Source organism: Tyto alba, unplaced genomic scaffold (assembly GCF_018691265.1).
Source record: "Tyto alba isolate M040663 unplaced genomic scaffold, T.alba_DEE_v4.0 Super-Scaffold_22, whole genome shotgun sequence".
NCBI classification, from domain to species: domain Eukaryota; kingdom Metazoa; phylum Chordata; class Aves; order Strigiformes; family Tytonidae; genus Tyto; species Tyto alba.
Window position 1 is genome coordinate 2,500,971 of NW_024881296.1, and position 17,239 is coordinate 2,518,209.

Below are 17,239 nucleotides of genomic sequence, written 5' to 3' on the forward strand. Positions count from 1 at the left end.
TAGAAACTACCTGAACCTGGGCTGAAAATCTAAACTGTGTTTTAGCTGAAGTTCAGAAATATTATTTAAGTTCACATGAATTGTGTTTCTGTATTCCCACTCTAATTATGACAGATTGGCACCCATACCAAATTAGGAACGGCCAAGAGGTTGATGGGAAACTTGAAAAACATCAAAGTTCTGCCTGAAGCAAAGAGAGTGATTCATTTGGAAGGAGGTTTTTTGAAGAATCAACATTCCAACTTAGTTACCAGTTTGGGGCAATGAGATTGGATATTTGAAGCCAAGTTACCCATCCCATGAATTAATTGTATTATTCTCTCTTTAGCTAACTAAGATCACCCTGAGAATCAAGGTTTCTAAGTGAATTTAGAAGTGGGATTTAAAGAGAGTTTTTCAAAGCAAATATTAAATATGCATACTATATGGATATAACACTTTATAATATTTTTAGAAGACTGGGAACATAATACATCCAAATTCACATAAACATTGTGAAGATTTTTCTATCCTATCATTTCTGCAATTTTATGAAAAATTAAAAGTGTGTAGTTGTATATGCAAAGCAGATAGTCAAGTACTCCATATACCCTACCACATACGGCCATGTGCTGTTTTAGCTAAACACACCAGACTGAACTGTATGCACTTCACAGAAGTGCCTAAATCAGATAGGCAATTCCAAAAAATGATTCAATGCACCCAGAAGCCAAGCTGCCCTCCCTTTGTTTATCTCTACTGAGACTAGAGGGTGATTACAGTAATGAAAATCTTACTTAAAATCTTATTTAAGTGCTTGCATTTTTGAGGGATGAAAGCAGACTTTATGTGCATATTATTTTGTAGATTCAGATGCAGTTCCATTTTCACGAAAACTCTTTCTTATCGTCATGAGTTTTGGTAATTCCACGGTTAAAGAAGTCAATTTCAAAATGTTAGGTCATCTGATAACGTGTAAACTCTTGCCAGTTACTATAAGCCTTTGTTTCTGTTTCTGTAGCAAAATAGGTAAATTTTTGTTATGTTTTTTTTACAACCTGCTTAGAGGAAGAGTGACAAGCATTATTGCTGCCTAATACAACTGAGCACCTGTGTTACACTGTTCTGAGCAGAAATGCATCAGGCAAGGACTAGTTTGCACTTCATTCTTGGGACAGAAAGAACATGATGGCTGTGAATGGAAAATAAGATTATACCAAACAGAAAAAAAACTAGAAGTGGCAGCAAAACCAACAAATTCAGACCATCGCTGCAAGTTTACTATTATTACAGATGACTGTTTCACCTTATAAACCAGGTTTTCATCATGTTTCTGATAAAGGTGCATTTGGAAAAGGACTGTTTTCTTGCTCTGCTTTGAGAGGATTTTGCTTACCAGTTGGGTTGTGTGGCACCATTACGTGAATTTCACCAATAAGTAGATCTAATAAAGAAAGCTGCAGAACAATATACTGAAGTCACATATGTGCCCTCTGCTCTTTAAATCATGGTAGCTAAAACAAAACAAAACAAAAAATACCCAAAACAAAACAAAACAAAAAAACAACACCCATCCTCTCAGCTCTGCAGCCCCAAATCATTAATCTCTCCAAGTGGCTAGCTTAGTCTAGTTTCTACAATGTCATCATACATTGCAGTCCATGTCCACATCCAAGAACATACACTGATCTGGGAACTCTTGATTTAATACGTGTTGCCACACTGCCCTTGACCTCAGGAGGACTTTGAAGTTTTCTGGCTGGAGATGAAAGTTACAGTAGGTGTGGCAGAGCTGGGCTGTAGAATAAGAAAGAATTGCTAACTCAACAACTTGTTAAAACATATTTCCAGAACTTTTTTTATTATTTATTTTTTTTAAACTAATAAACACACTATTTCCAGAATTTCAGTCCTCTTGTTCAGATTGATTAGATGAGAGAAGAATTTGAACAGACAGATAGATTAAATCAAGGGTTATGCGTAAATTATTTCCAGTCCTCCAAATCTGGCCTGATGGTATCCATTTCCTAGTCCTCCTTAAAGATTCCTGCTGGATTGTGGCCTATAAAGCTTCAATCCCTGTGCGCATCATCAGGTTATAAGTGGCAATTAGATGCAATCTGAGGATATCTTCCCAGAGAGGGCTTTATTCTTTGGAAATTGTAAGAGGAGACTAGATTCAGAAGCTACTTGTTGGCAATGTTACTTTCCAAAAGAATAAAGAATTTGCATAGGCGTTTGATATAGTGTGACCTAATCTGTGTGAAAAACAAGAGGGATGAAACTCCCCAAGACTATTGTTTGCCTCCCTGTCATATGTTCATGCTGTTCGGACCCAAAGCAGACATCTGTTGGACAGCATGCTGTAAAAAGGCCAGATGTAATTAAAGTGTGTACTCGTTTCTTGCCCATCAAAAGGAACTGAAAAAAGAGCACAAAACCAGAACACCAGATCACAGTTTTCTCTTTCTCAATAAAGGATCACATTTTCATAAGCAGAAGTCTCATGCTTCAATCTGCTGGGTAGAGACTCATCCATAGGCAGGCAAGCTTTTAGCAGAAAAAAATCCTTGCCCGATCTCTCTTTGAACCTCTAGAAATGTACTGCATTTTCTTACCAGCAAAAAGCAGAATCAGTTCTTGATACTGCTCTGTGCCTGGAGAATACTAAATTTGCACAGACAAATAAGGAGACAGGAACAGTCTTTTATTTTGTGAGAGCCATGGATGAACAGGGTTTGACATCTTTGACACCAAGTATCTAATACTGCATTACTCTGACTTTAGACAAAGAATCATAAAGTAGTCACAAGTGAAAAAAGAGTTAAGATCACCTTGCGAATCAAACAGCTTGTAGGGAGAAGGAAAAAAAAAAAAAAAACAACAAAACAAAACAAAAAAAACCACAACCAACCAACCAAAAAACAACAAAAAACCCCATAATTTGTATTTTATGTCCAGATTGGAGAAACTAGAAGTTATGGGCATAAACCACCATCTGATAGATTCAGGCTGGACACTAGCAACAAGTTTCTGATTGTAAGAGTACAGAATCAAATTAGATTGCTTGGGAAGAACAGCACATGATGAAGTCTTCAGCACTAAGGATTTGTAAGAACAAGTTCCATAGGCATCCACAGAAAGACAAAATCAGTCCTGCTCTGGCCAGAGGACTAGATTAGATGATCTAGTCATCTCGGTGACTTTTATCCCCAAGATCCTAAACTCCATGTCAAATCAAAGTACTTCCTTTGCCTGTACCTTCAGGGAATCAGTTCTGTAAAAATGGTAAACTTTTCCAAGATACCAGTATCTTTTAGGTTCACAGAAAGAGGAGTTCATCATTACCAGAAGATTTTAATACCCTTTAAGCAACAAAACACTGTAAAATTGCCGAGCAAGAGAAACACAGTGTCATCTTAAGGACTCCCCCCCAAACAGAAAAGCTCAGCAAACTTCAAGTTTGGCAAAATCACTTGGCCATCTTGCTAAATGCATTATGATTTATGGTATTCAGGCACAGGAAACACCAGGAAAAGAAGCTGTACAGTTTTCCCCTCTCCCCATGTCAGTGAGTTTGTAAACTACAGTTATTTACTGCAATGACATCCTGGAAGGCAGGTTTACAACGCATTTGCAAAACAGATTTTAAGTACTAAGGTACTGGAAGACATAGGTACTACTTGTTTGATTCTCTATGCCGTGATGCTGGTATCACTACTTTGAATCAAGTACCAGGACTAAACCCATCCTTCGTCAGGATCCAATGGCATACTGAGTGCAGGTTAGCAACTCCAGTACCTTTCCTTTTTTTCCCAATTTATTTCTGAAACTCTATTCACAGCCTGTTCCTGGTCAGAACTGTTTTATTGCTGGAAATGTATTGTAATTCAGTATTTTACCTAGTGTTTCATGATAATTAGCTCTAGGGAGTTTCCTGCCCAGTACCTTACACAGACCTGAGATGTTTTTCGAGTCTAGCTAGCTCTCTGCACTGACCAGGTAAAGGGGACACAGCTGGAATTTAGGCCATTTGCATGTGGCTGCTTCTGCTTGGTTATTCACATTCATATAAGTAAGGAGGAAAAGCCCTTTCACAGATATGCACACATTCGATGACTATTAAGAGAAGTCCTACCAGCATAAGTGGATTGAATGACAATCTTAAAGTTACAAGCAGGACCAACTACTGATGTCTTCCCTTCACTGTTCCTGCTAAAGGGCTCTGTTCATCGTACAGGTGCTGACAGATTGTTTGATGAGATTTTCAAGTTCAAGAGATGAACAAAAGCAAATATTAAAACCAAAGGAGAAAGAACTATTTTCATCCTGTTCTTTCGTAATACAAAAAGTGGTACTTCTGTTTCCCTCTTCCCACTTGTTCTATCTTGGCTAATATGCCTTAGGTCATTTAGAGGTGGTTAAACAATCTTGAAGTGCTAGTGAACTGATCCAAAAAGTAATTTTTCACACCTAATTAATATGAATATTTAAGAAGAGGAGGGCTTTTTACTTTGGATTATTAAAAGCAGACGTCTTGGACCAGAGATGGACTTATACAGTCACTGAGGGAGGACACACTGCATCCACATTAGCCATCAAAAACTAAGGTACATAAGTCTAGGCTACTCATCAAAACTGTCTATAGCCAGCAGAGAGGGATAACTATCTTCAGGGTATGATTCAGCTCATCCTAAAATAACTGTCAAGGACAGTACTGATTAATCATTCCATGTAAGTGATAATTTCTCTCCCACCAACTACAGACAGAACCTATATCAATGAGAATGCATTGTCATTGATTAAAGACAGTGAATTACTAGATGCTTAATTTATGTTAGATGAGAGAAATCTCCCCAGAAACTCAGAGGTCAACCCCAAATTGAAGCCAATCTTTTGAATCAGATCTCGTCTTTTTTCTTTTGGGAACAAAGCTGCCAGGCTAATCTTGCATTAACATTTCTTCTGATAGATCTTCTTACATTACAGGTCCAGAAACTGAACACCCTACCAAAACATTATTGTAATTTTTTTCAGCTCTTCCAAAAGAGGTGCAGGACTTTCCTGACAAACTGTCGTCTTGACTGTTTCCTACTTTTAGGAAGACAGAGACAAGCCACATAAGTATCCACAAATTTATCTCCACTCAAGTCCTGAGTTATTTTAGGCTTGGCTATCAATTTAGCTGTGGGAAAGTTTACAAACTATATTGCTGATTAAGCTTTAGCACCACTCCCAAGTCATACTGTGACATGAAACATTCTTTTGTCTATTTACATATCCCAACTTTCCCCCATGATAAAGTGACTTGATTTCTTCCCCCTCCCTCTCCACCCCCCACCCTACTCCGTCCCCCCCCCAAAAAAACAAAGGTGCCATTTAACTGCTTAGGTTTGGGGTTTTTTCCTCAGTCTGTCTCATTTAGTCATACAGTATATGATATTTTCACATCACCAAATTTCTCACAACTTACCACGTTTGTGCTTTCTCATCACATATGTACTTTCCTTTGGTGCATTTCTATCACCTGGTTTAGGCCAAGAACCATCTTCTAGATGGGCACTGTTCTGAGTTCAGAATTCCACATAAAATGGGGGAAGCGACAACAGATCTAATGGGGTAGTTATGGTTAAAATGGCAAATTTCATACTTTGTCATAGACTAATGGAAGATGAAAAAACACAAAGTCCTGATTGCTCTAACTGGCCTTTTTGCTGCCATCTAACAAATGTTAACAGTGCGGCACAAGGCATTTCACTAGGAGTTGCAATTTCAAGCTTTAAAACTCAGAAACCATTGTGACATTCTAGAGGTTTGGGCTTTGAAAACTGATTTTCGTATTTTATTTGCCTGGATGCATGGTGATGAAAGATCTGATAATATCTCCATGACCTCGATCTACCACATTTCACATCAAAACACATCAGCACTACATTTTCATGGTAGACAAAGAACCAAATGTTTATTACAGGCTTTATGACACCACGATAAAAGTGTAGATTTGAGTATATGATTTAAAATTTTATATAGCTTAGTTAGGCCACATAAAATATTCCCCTAGATGACTAAAATTTTTTGTCAATCTTCATATTCTTTTTAGACCTAGTTTCATCTCAGAACCCTTTTCATTCAGTCCCTTCTCAGTTATGACTGCATCTTTTGGAAACTATGGTAACCTATACTAGATACAGCACAGTATGGGGTCTTAATAAAAGCATTAAACAATCCATCACTATCTCCTTAAATTTATATTCTGCATTCAGGCTCTTAATCCTGGAATTCCTGTGGCTTCTCTAAATGCTTCTCCAAAGCATCAGAATATTTCCAAAAAAAAAAGCCTCCATTCTTCCCCCACCCTGGCACAGTACAAGAGCCCCATTCCTCTCTACTGTACATAAGACAATCTGGTAAATTGGTTTCTAAAACAGTTATATCAGCCATAAAATATGCCAGTTTCTCAGACACAAACTGGATACAAATTGCTTTACTGATATGTATTATATAGACAAAGATTCTAAATCAGATGTCAAAGGCTCAGCTACTTGTCTTATGAAAAGCAAATATTGTCATTCCCATTTCTCAGATGCAGTCCAACCCCAAATAGCACAGTCGTTAATAATCCTTCCTGAATTCAGTTACAGAAGACCATTATGATTTACACATTATCATCATTATTTATGCTGAAGGAAAATTAAAATATAGACAAGCAATTAACACTCAGAGAAACAATGTCTGAGCAAGGAAAAGACCTTAGCCTCGTTTAGTCTGTAGTCTAATCTTTAACTAATTGGCTGCATTTCCTCAGTTAAATCTCATATAAAAACCTGAAATGTTGAAGCAGACAATCCCATTTTAATAGGTACCAAAATCTTCTGAACTTCATAGTTCATTTATTGCCAGCTTATAACATCCAAAATATACGGTCACTTGGTTCTCCTGTTACCATATGAAAGCCAGAATTGGGTCTAGTCTCATCCTCTGCACTCCTTCCATAATGGAAGGAGAGAGTTTTCAGAGGATTGTTCACCCCATCCTACAATAGGTCTCAGAGGTGAAATGAACCTTCTGGCAGTTCTTGTTCTTCTCTGGTAGCTGAAGAGTGAACAGCCCCTTCCACAGAGCACACTTGGACACACAGTTTTAAAAGGCTCAAGTCTAGTAAAACAAGCCTGTGCAAATCAAGGAGAACGAGCCTACGTCCTTAAGAAATGGTCTCACTCCCCAAGTTGAATACAAACCCTCCATGGAATTCTACAGAGGGAAAAAAAAATCTTCATGATCTCAGATTTTAGGGTCACATTTCAAGGACATTGAGGAATTTCTGGAAATGTTTGAGAAAGGAACTCTTGCTCTGTGTGTGTGATTTAGTGTCTTAAATTTGCTTCCACTTTGAAAAATGCCTCATCTATCTTTTCACCTGTCATATTAAAAACAACTTACTCCACAAACCTTGAAACAGGTAGGTTTCTTAAGCTTGCTCCTATCATTTGCTAGGGTAGGAAGGTGAAAAGATTATTTGATTCCGTACTGATAAATATAATGAAGGAAAAGATGACAGCAGAGACTTTCGTTGTTGGGGTCCTCTGCCACTTTACAAAAGGAAAATAAGAGAGGCTTACATGTGTGCAAAGCTCCTCTTTATTTCACAACCACTCTGCAGAGTATCTGTGGCAAGATTCGTATCTGATAAACATGCAGTTTAAGGTACCTTTTGCAGGTCAGGTACTGCAGAAAGATTGTAGCAGAGCTAACTGTCAAGCCTGGACTTTGGAATAGTCAGAGCTACATTTTACCCATAAAAAAAAAAAAAATTGCTTCCTACAAGTAGTTTTGGTTCTCAACACTTAGTGGTGCCAGTTATAAAATCTAGTCTCCATCTTTACAGGAGTGCCTTGAAAGGCACAGTAAGGCATGGTTAGCAGTTGTGTTTCATTTTTAGTCAGCCCAGAGACATGGAGTGAACTGGTTTCTGGCTTATTAAACGTAGCTTCACACAGGATTTAAAGTCATGAGGAACACAAATCTCAGTATAAGTGAATCTGTGCATGCCTAGAAATGTCCCTGATACATGACAAATACACATCACTCACATTCAATTCAAGAAATGGAAATATGTCTTTCCATCACAGTAGGAAAATCTTAATATAAAATCTGTAAATTAAAAAAAAAAATAAAATTACTGTATCAATGATTTATATTGATCAATTTCAAATATATGCTCACATGCAAGACCTATAATCTCATATGTCTAAATAGAGAAATAGGACCTAAATAGATAGTATCATTTACCTATTACACAAAGTACAAAAGAAACTCATTTATTTAGAGTGAAAAAATGCTCTGATAACAGAGAATGTTTCTCACCAGAGAGCATCCTTTAAAATGAAGTACTTGAATAACAGAAGTACCATATGGAAAAAATACATTAAAATAACCCATCTAGGGGTCAGCTCAGTTTTTGTTCAGTAATGAAGTACATATTCAGTATTGCTCCTTGAGATTAATGGATTTATTCTATTATAGATACAGCCTACAGAGAATTAGGCAGAGAACTATCCTTTCTCCAGCTCTTAGGCACTTGTGATCCATGAAATCTTCTCTAGGTCAGTCAATTCCAATCAGATAACCATCTTGATTTATTTATTTATTTATTTATACATTTTTTGGAAACTCCCTTTCTCCTCTTATTCCCAACAAACTACATCAGTGATGACCACGATTTCTACTGTGAGGTTGTGTCTTTCCTAGTCCTTGCAGGATCCTTACCCTGGGTGCTTAGAGATTCTTTCACAGGAGCATCACGAAGAGAACAGCCCCGAACCAAACATTTCACACCCACACAGTAGATGCCACCTCTACCTAGCAACCTCCCCTCTGCCTTCTCCTCTCTTTCACTTGCGTAGGCTACTCTCACCCGTGAATTCTGAACCCACGCACACTGCTCTGCCGTCACTTACGCCTCTCCACTGCCTTTGCAGTACACGCCGCATTGTAGGATTTAGAGCAAACGTTAGATTTGGGTGGCAGAGCAAAGGCAAAACCTTTTTTTTTTTTTTTTTTCTTTCTTTCTTAAATCCTCATTTACTTCAGTTCTCAGTGCTTACCACAGAGGAGTAGCTACACAATCCCAGGGATATGCAATACAAGATGACAATGCAGCCTGGACGCACCACTTCAGGTCTCTGCTCTTGCCCACGTGCAGTCGTGGAGTAGGAGGAAAGTCTTGGAGCCTTTATCCAACATCTAGTCCTGGCTCTGCTGAATTTGACAGTGAAGTTTCCACTGCCTTCACCAGAGTCAGGACTCATGCTGTGACACTGCCATTAAAAGCACTGTTATTGCCAAAGTTACATTATACACGTGTGTGTGTGCGCACATAAAACACAAGCGCTCTGCAAAGTATAAAACATTTTGCTATAAACCTCTAGAAATGTTCCACCCATCTCCCCATCTAACAACTGTCCTCTGCCCATTCCAGCCACAGGTTGCTGCTGTTTTTTTCATTGAATTAACTCCAAGCATTTAAAAGAAAGAACATTTCAATATGTTTTTCTGACAGGTAAGAAATTAACTGCATACCAGGAGCTATTGAATTCAGCTTTAATAGTATCAATAAACATTTCTGATTAAATTATGAAATTGATTTTATAATTTTGACCATTATGTTTTTACATCAATATCACCATATGACAGCAAATGTAGTTACTGCTTCCTTATTGATCTTAGACATGGCACTCCAAAGCACTCATTTGACTATATTACAAAATCAAACTTGATTTCCTGTAGTACTGTAGTAACTTTTGGTCATGACTTGATATGAAGAACCAACAGCAAATGGATTATCAAGTTATTAAAAGGTATGCTTTGTTCTCAGAAGCCCAGGCACAGTTCTGCTGGATGCTTTTAGCAGTTTCAGGGCAAGTTTCAGGACTTAGGGATGTTGTTATTCTTTTATGTCAAATAATAATCACTCCTCTTTCCCTTGATGAGTGGTCTATCAGGTTTCTCGTGAGCAATCTAAACATTGTTTATTAATGAGAAGGAACCAAGTGCTATTTATAATGCTCATTCAAGCAATCCAACAAAAACTCAGAGTTTCTGTATCTTGGGAGCATTACTCTTGATCTCACCATCCCTTCTGTCAGGATAATAGTTATGTGTTGGGCCACTCCATCTCCCATAAGGTTTAACGTTCTGTTAATAGAATGTACAATTCGAAAGAACCACTGTTGCTCTGATATATGCATAATAGTAAATCAAAGGTGTAATGTGCTGGATATTTATGTCTCAGGGTTAAAAACAAGTCTGATCAGATTAAGGAAATTTCAGTACTGGGCTTTTTGGCTGCTGTAAATTTTTCCACAGGCCCTCCCATGTCTGAACCTTTCTAGGCTGAAGGACTATGAGGCATTTTCATTGATACAAACTGCCATCATGAAAGAGGAGCAGCGAGTTGAGACCTTAAGCTGTTTTGTCACATTGCACTTTTGTAATTAATCTGTGGGTCTGCTGATACATTACCCAAAAATGTCTTTTTCCAAGTAGTCATGTTTCTTCCTTCCTAATTATGGGGGCACGTTTCAAAATGTAACTAATCCCTCCAGGTTTTGTGGGCTGAGGAAAGGGGCGGGAGGGGTCAGCTGGAATTTGTGCTCTTACCCCTCTTGCAAAATTATTCCCTAATATTCACAAAAGTATTTAGGCCATTGACAGGTATTTGCCTTGACAAGCCTGTGGAAAGCTCAATTCACTCTTGTCTGAGAGAAAATGTTCCTTGCAACAAGACATCAGTGGAGAATGGGAAGTTGTTTCACCTTGCCCTGATTAACAAAAAAAAAAAATCAACCAAACAAAAAAAACCCAAACATTTGTTAAGATGCTTTAAAAAATATTGGCAATTTAATGCCTCTCGAATGAGTGATTTATATAGTGCTGGTTAAATCAGTCACAGCACACATAGGCACTGCGTAGACTCCATGCAGTGATTATGGGCCCTGTAACTGCTGCTATACCAAAGCCAGAACATACTATAAAGTACCCTATAGTATGGTCTGGTGCTGGTATGGAGGTATCAGTATTTTGTCCATTCAGTTCATGCTGATGCTCCTTTTATTTCCTACCCTACCCTACCCTGTACAAGGTCTCATGATGTATTTAAGCAGAAAATGCTTCAGATCATCCACCAGAATTGGGGCAGAGCAAACCAGGGATTTTGGTGCATCGGAGTCTGCTGTCCCACGTAAGACTTTTGTGTGGCCTTTCAGCTCTGAGCCCTGTTGTCGGAATAGCTTCCCCAAATCTTTAAAACACATAGCCCAAGTCTCTCACTTGTCTGACATTGTCTCAGAAATCCCTTTTTGGCTTTCCATCACTGACTGCTTTTCCAAAACTACACCTTTACCTTGCAAAAGTTTTGACACTTCACTCAGGATTCTGTCTGGAAGTGTAAAAATGCCATATATCCACTAGACACTTTGGGCTGGAGGCAATAGCTCTGCTGGACTCAGTTAAGCTTGCTGATCTATCACCAGCTCAGGACGTTGCAGATCTATGTGTCTTTACAGAGTCACCTGCAACCTGCACTAGAGCTCCTAGGTCAAAAGCCTGACACCTGAAATCTCCTTAAGGACTCCTGATGTTATATAAGGCAGTAAGCACCCTAAATTTATCACCACAACATGGCAAAAGGAGGTAAGAATGCTCAAGGTACGTGCAGCAATTCAACATCATTCTCCCACTGCAAGTGAAGTAAAGCTTTAGTCTACACAAAGGTGGAAAAAAAAAACCCTCTGAAGGATCTGTGGTAGCTTTTTAGCCTTCTTTGGCAAATACAAAAAAAAAAAAACCAAGCTTCTCACTAACTCCTGAAACACTTTACCTGTTACAGGTTAAGATAACAGCATGCACTTAGAAAGGTGCTCCTTTTCAAATTCAACATACTTATTCTTACAAGGCCTTACACTTATGAAGCAAGGAAGGATGAGTATCCTTGCTCTACAGAAGCAATCAGCTGGGGTGCCATGAGTAAAGATGTGAGTCATCTCACCTCATTTTACTTAACTGAGCATCTCATCTCAGATAGTTATATGTGCTCCTTTGCAACTGTTGGAGAGAAATGTCTTCCAAAGCGAAAGCATCCCATACTCAAGTGACTCCATTAGTGGGATGAAACACCAAAGAAAGGGGGAAATTCAGTGACCGATTTAAACTAAAAACTAAACTAAATTCTAGACAGCTAAAATTAGGTGAAGTTCATCTCACCCTAAATAATTCGCCTAATCTCACAAAAAGTAAAAAGCTTGCAGCAGAATGGAAGACAAGAATTTATTTTCTCCAGTCTCACATTGATATCTGAACCATCAGGATACTTCTTCATTGCTGCTCAGCTACCCTGTCTTGGTGTCTATTCAGCATTTATCACCGAGGAAACAATTCCACGGGCTCATTGGACAAAGTGATTGAATTGGCAATTTCAGCTCAGATCTGGATTCTGAGCTCTGATCATTATTTGTCACTCACTCTCCATTTTCAAACCAGTTTTTCCTCAAAAAGTGCGAAAAGGCCTCACTGCCTCCACAAGTTCGGACATTTGGTACTTCACAGTCCTCTGTTCTTGGGCCAGGAGATGCTTGTATTGCCACCAGCCACAATTTATCAAATCACTGATGAAATATTTTGATCTTCAGCCTCCGTTTCCCTTACTCCGGCAGTTTTCCCAAGCACACAACCAAGTTATGTCAGCACTCATCTAAAGAATGTAAAATAGATTTTGGGACAGACTGGGCACAAGCTCTGAATACTTTAATTTCCAGGACCTACGAACAGAAGCTTCATTATTGCACATTCACCAGTATGCCACCAATGCAGAAGTTAAAAAAAAAAAAAAAAAAAAAAAAAGTCTAAAGTTCTCTTCCCGGGTTAGCTGAGGTTAAACAGGTGTTTTTGGTAAGGATTGCAGTTACATTTTGATTACACTAGCCCACATTCTTACATCACATAATGCAACATGATATACCCAAATGGATCCTTCAGTGCCAAACTGGGGCCCCCAGCTTGATGTTTTTCTAATTGTGTTTTTCATTAATCCCTGTGACCTCTGCAAAGCATCACCAACCAAATACAGGCTCTCAGAGCTGAGTGTTGGGTTTTCTTTTGGGGATTTTTTTTGCATCTTCTCTTTACTTTGCAATAGAGCAAAGTAAAAGCAAAAAGGAATTTTCAAATTCAGCTGTGAGCATTAAGTCAGAGCTTCGTCTGAACAAAAATACATCTAAGGAACTAGTTTATTGCAGTTGGATAGTGTGTCTTCTCTAGTAACCTGATCTAGTCTCCAAAAGGAAAACTCTTAACTTCTTTAGAAGGCTTTGGACCCAGCCTCTGCTATAGGAATGCAAGTGTGAGGCAATATATGCTGCTTTATAAATAACTAATATTAAAGGGGAGGCTGGGGGTAGAGGCCAATTATTGATCTCATCCTGGAGTCACTCCACACACTTCAAATATGGCCAAATGCTGTCTCCAACCACACCCTGGCAACCTCATTTCCTTTATTAGGGTTGCAATGGCTCTATCTGGGAGGGAGAATTTGACCCAGGGGACCTCATTCTTTCCTGGCAGGAGCCCATCACCTCAGGAACTGTTGCTCTCCAGGGCCTTGGACTCAGAGGGAGTTGGAGATTCCTGTGGAATTACATCAGGGACACTGGTGGTCCCTGGAGACTTCCTGCACTTTGTGCAGAGGAATAATGTGTTTCACTAGAAAATGTACATCTGAAGTAGAATGTGAACAGGAGAGATTTCAACTTGGAGAAGCTTCACTGGCAATACCGGGAGCAGCACAGCCACGACATGGCTCAACTGCTTTGTAGCTTTGTAGGTGTATTTTCACACACTCTGGAAAGCGTTTGACAGATGTGCATTATTATGCACAGCAATAACTGGTGTATATTAAAATGAGATGCTCAAGAGGGGAGGAGGGAAACAATGCACCTGTTTATGTACCTTCCCATCTACCACTGTTTCTTTGCTGAAAAACAACCAATAATTTATGGTCATCTGCATAAAAGGAAAAGACATTGAAGACAATTTTTCTGCAGCAGCAAGGGCAGCTGGTGTCCATTTTGGGTGCTCAGCCTGTTTCCCAGGTGTGTGTTTTTAAATTCACCTCTGAATTATTCTGCAACCAGTTGAGGGTATGACACCAACGGCTGCGGCACGCGGGATGTATTTCCTGCAGCCTGCTCACTCCTGTCCCACTGCTTACTATGTCCCAGCACAGATATTCTGGTATCTCCTTCATAATGACTTGTTTTCCCCTGACAAAGAGCTATTATGTACAGTAGCCTTTTTTTTTTTATCAGGTTTTTTTTTTTTTTTTCAGATTCCCAACTCCTCTCATTCATTTCATATAAGGTCTTTGCTTCTGCACTTGTTCAGAGGAGGACTGCTTCAGAATTACCCATCTGCCAACTCTAAGTCCTTCTCATTTCAGACTGTAATGTGCGAAGTGAAACCCAAGCCACTGAGAAACCAGTGAGAATTTACCATTCATTTCCATGCTCTCAGGATTTCTCCTTTGACACCTGTATTTCTGAGGAGGTAGAAAGAGGAAGAAGTTCTGTCCCAACTCTGACATCAGTGATAGAAGATGATAAGTTACTTCTGGGAGAAAATACAGGCTTCTGTTCAGTCCCATTTGTGCAGCACAAAAGCATTGCAAGAGTACACACAGATGCCAACGAAATGACAGGAGGAAGGAGTAACGGCTGCACTGCTCTCTTTTGAACCCTGGGAGCTGCTCTAACCAAGGCCATGGCAGAAAACCACGCTGTTGCTGGATGATGGTTTGCAACTTCCCTGCCTTCCACCCACAAAGCTGGTGGAATATTCCCCAGGGCTCAGAAAGGTGACTAGACCCATGGGAAAATCAACAGAGAAACCAGGTGATGCAGCAGGTCATCAGGACGGAAAACCAGGCAGCAGCCTCAGCCAAACTGACTATTTTAGGACTGTTTAAAGAGTTAAGGGCAGCTTCAGCAAACAGCTCTGCTGCAGTACAGGCAAAGCACAGAAGCAGCTCCCCCTTCCTGCCCCTACGGCGACCGGAGACCGTGCATCGCACAGCCATCACACACAGTCCCTGCCCCGCTGTCTGGACAAACCACTGTCTGGCAGATTGGCACGTATGCTGGTGATGTAGAATGGACAGACAGAATTCCAAACCTAATCCATCAGTATGCTACACGACCTTGAAACACGGTGTGAAAACGGTACGTATATAGGCTTTTCATATTTCCATAATCTTCCTTTTCTCTGCCATACGAGCCAGGGATTGGCACGGAAGGAAATCCCACACTGGCATCTTGAACACAAACCTTTACTACCACTAGGACTATTTAAGGAGTAAGGCTCAGGAAGGGTGTCAGAATAAGACTCATCTGGATTTATTATTTCATCCTGTTTCCAGATAATTTTCTACTTCATCCACAACAGATTATTCCTGAAACTTTTAGAGGGCCCCTGGCTCATTTGCTTATTGGTCTGATCTTTACTAGCAATGAAACTAGAAGTCTTTGCTTACTCAACTTCTGGAGAGTTAAGAGGATACCCTTTTATATTATTCACTGAAATTGCTTCTTGGCTAACATATTCTCCTGTCAGTGTTTTTCATGTGTTCAGCAACATCTGCAGGATGTGGAAAGAACAGAAACAAACCAGATGTTGAAAAAGGTAGTGACACTGAGAAACATAATTATTACAATATCTTGTTCATTTTTTTTGTCCATCTTATGCCTTCATACATCAGTAACTTTTACTGCTGAAACAGAGACTGACTCATCTAAGTTCTCTCTAAACAGATTTACAATCATTTGTAAAAATTGACATATACCCTCCATTAAAGCCAAATTTCCTTTAGCAATTTCAGAGGAAAATAGTTTAAGGGAATGTGGATATTTATCTCAGCCATCAACATTTATTCATTTAGGTAATTATCACTTCATTATGCTGTCAAAGAGAGCATACTGGGAAATTCACCATGGATGAACCAAACGCCACGGAAGTCCTCCACCTCTCGTGTGAGATCAGGGTGCCAGCTCATGCCCTCGCCAAGCGTTTGTCACAGAGATGTGACGAGGACTGCGGGTCCAACGTGGTACAAGCAGTCTCCTAGGTCTTGAGGGCGAACAACCGTAGCCTGATCCAACAGTGCCCCCAAAAGCAAATCCCCAGACAGCTAGACACTCCGACACCCTCCCGGCACCATGGCCTACAGCCCTGCCTTGTGCCTGCTCCACGAACTAGCTATTTTATTTTAAAAGCTGTTTACTCAATTAGAAGAAGGGGAAAAATAATAAAAAAATAAATAAATAAAAAGCATTACAGCCTTACGAACACCTGCTACAGTGCAAAAATCAGGAGAGTCTCTGTTAGATTGGGAAAATTTTCCAGTTATTTTCACTCAGACTTCAGGAATTTTGTAGGGGGATCAGAAGACCTGCAAGCTCTGCCAAATTATGAAGGAACAAAGTGTAACTAGATTAATATATAAATCTTATTAACTAAAATGTAGCTGAATACAGTCATTTGTTATTGAAGTCTTTCGATTGTTTAACAAATTGCACCATTTTGGTCTCATGGGCTCCCTGCCAAGTGGAGGCCTAATTAAGGTGGTTGGAAATGAACAGTGTTCTAATTAGTTTAATTACAATATGATGAATTATCAAACTAATTTTTAAAAACAATGTGCAATTAGCCTTTCAGCATTCAACCCCCATTTTCCAAAACAAGAAATGAAGCGGAACATACTTGTTTTTATCAGGAGGCTGAACCACCCCAACACAGGAGCGCTCGAGGCTGCAGTGACATGCTGCTCCCCTCCTCCTTTCACCCCACTTCATGCTTTGGGCATTGACTCCAACGCCCCTGGAAAGCATGTAGTTCAGTCCAGGACTGGACCAATGCTCCTTTACAGAGATTCTCATCCTGGAGTTTTCCCTATTCCTTCGCTTAATTGGGGTTCAGAAAATCCTGAAGCATTACATGTGTGACCACAGTGGCTTGGTAAGGTTTTTTTTTTAGTTCTTACATTTCAAAGCAGTGAATAAGCAGATTCATTTGCCCACGAGCCATAAAGGTATACAAGTTCCTACCCACAGCACGTAAGGAAGTATCATGTCTGTAACCATCTAGTCTGTGCTCCACAATTTGTGCCAATTGCACAAACGCTATTTTCCATTTTCTTAGTGTGTTCCTTTTACAT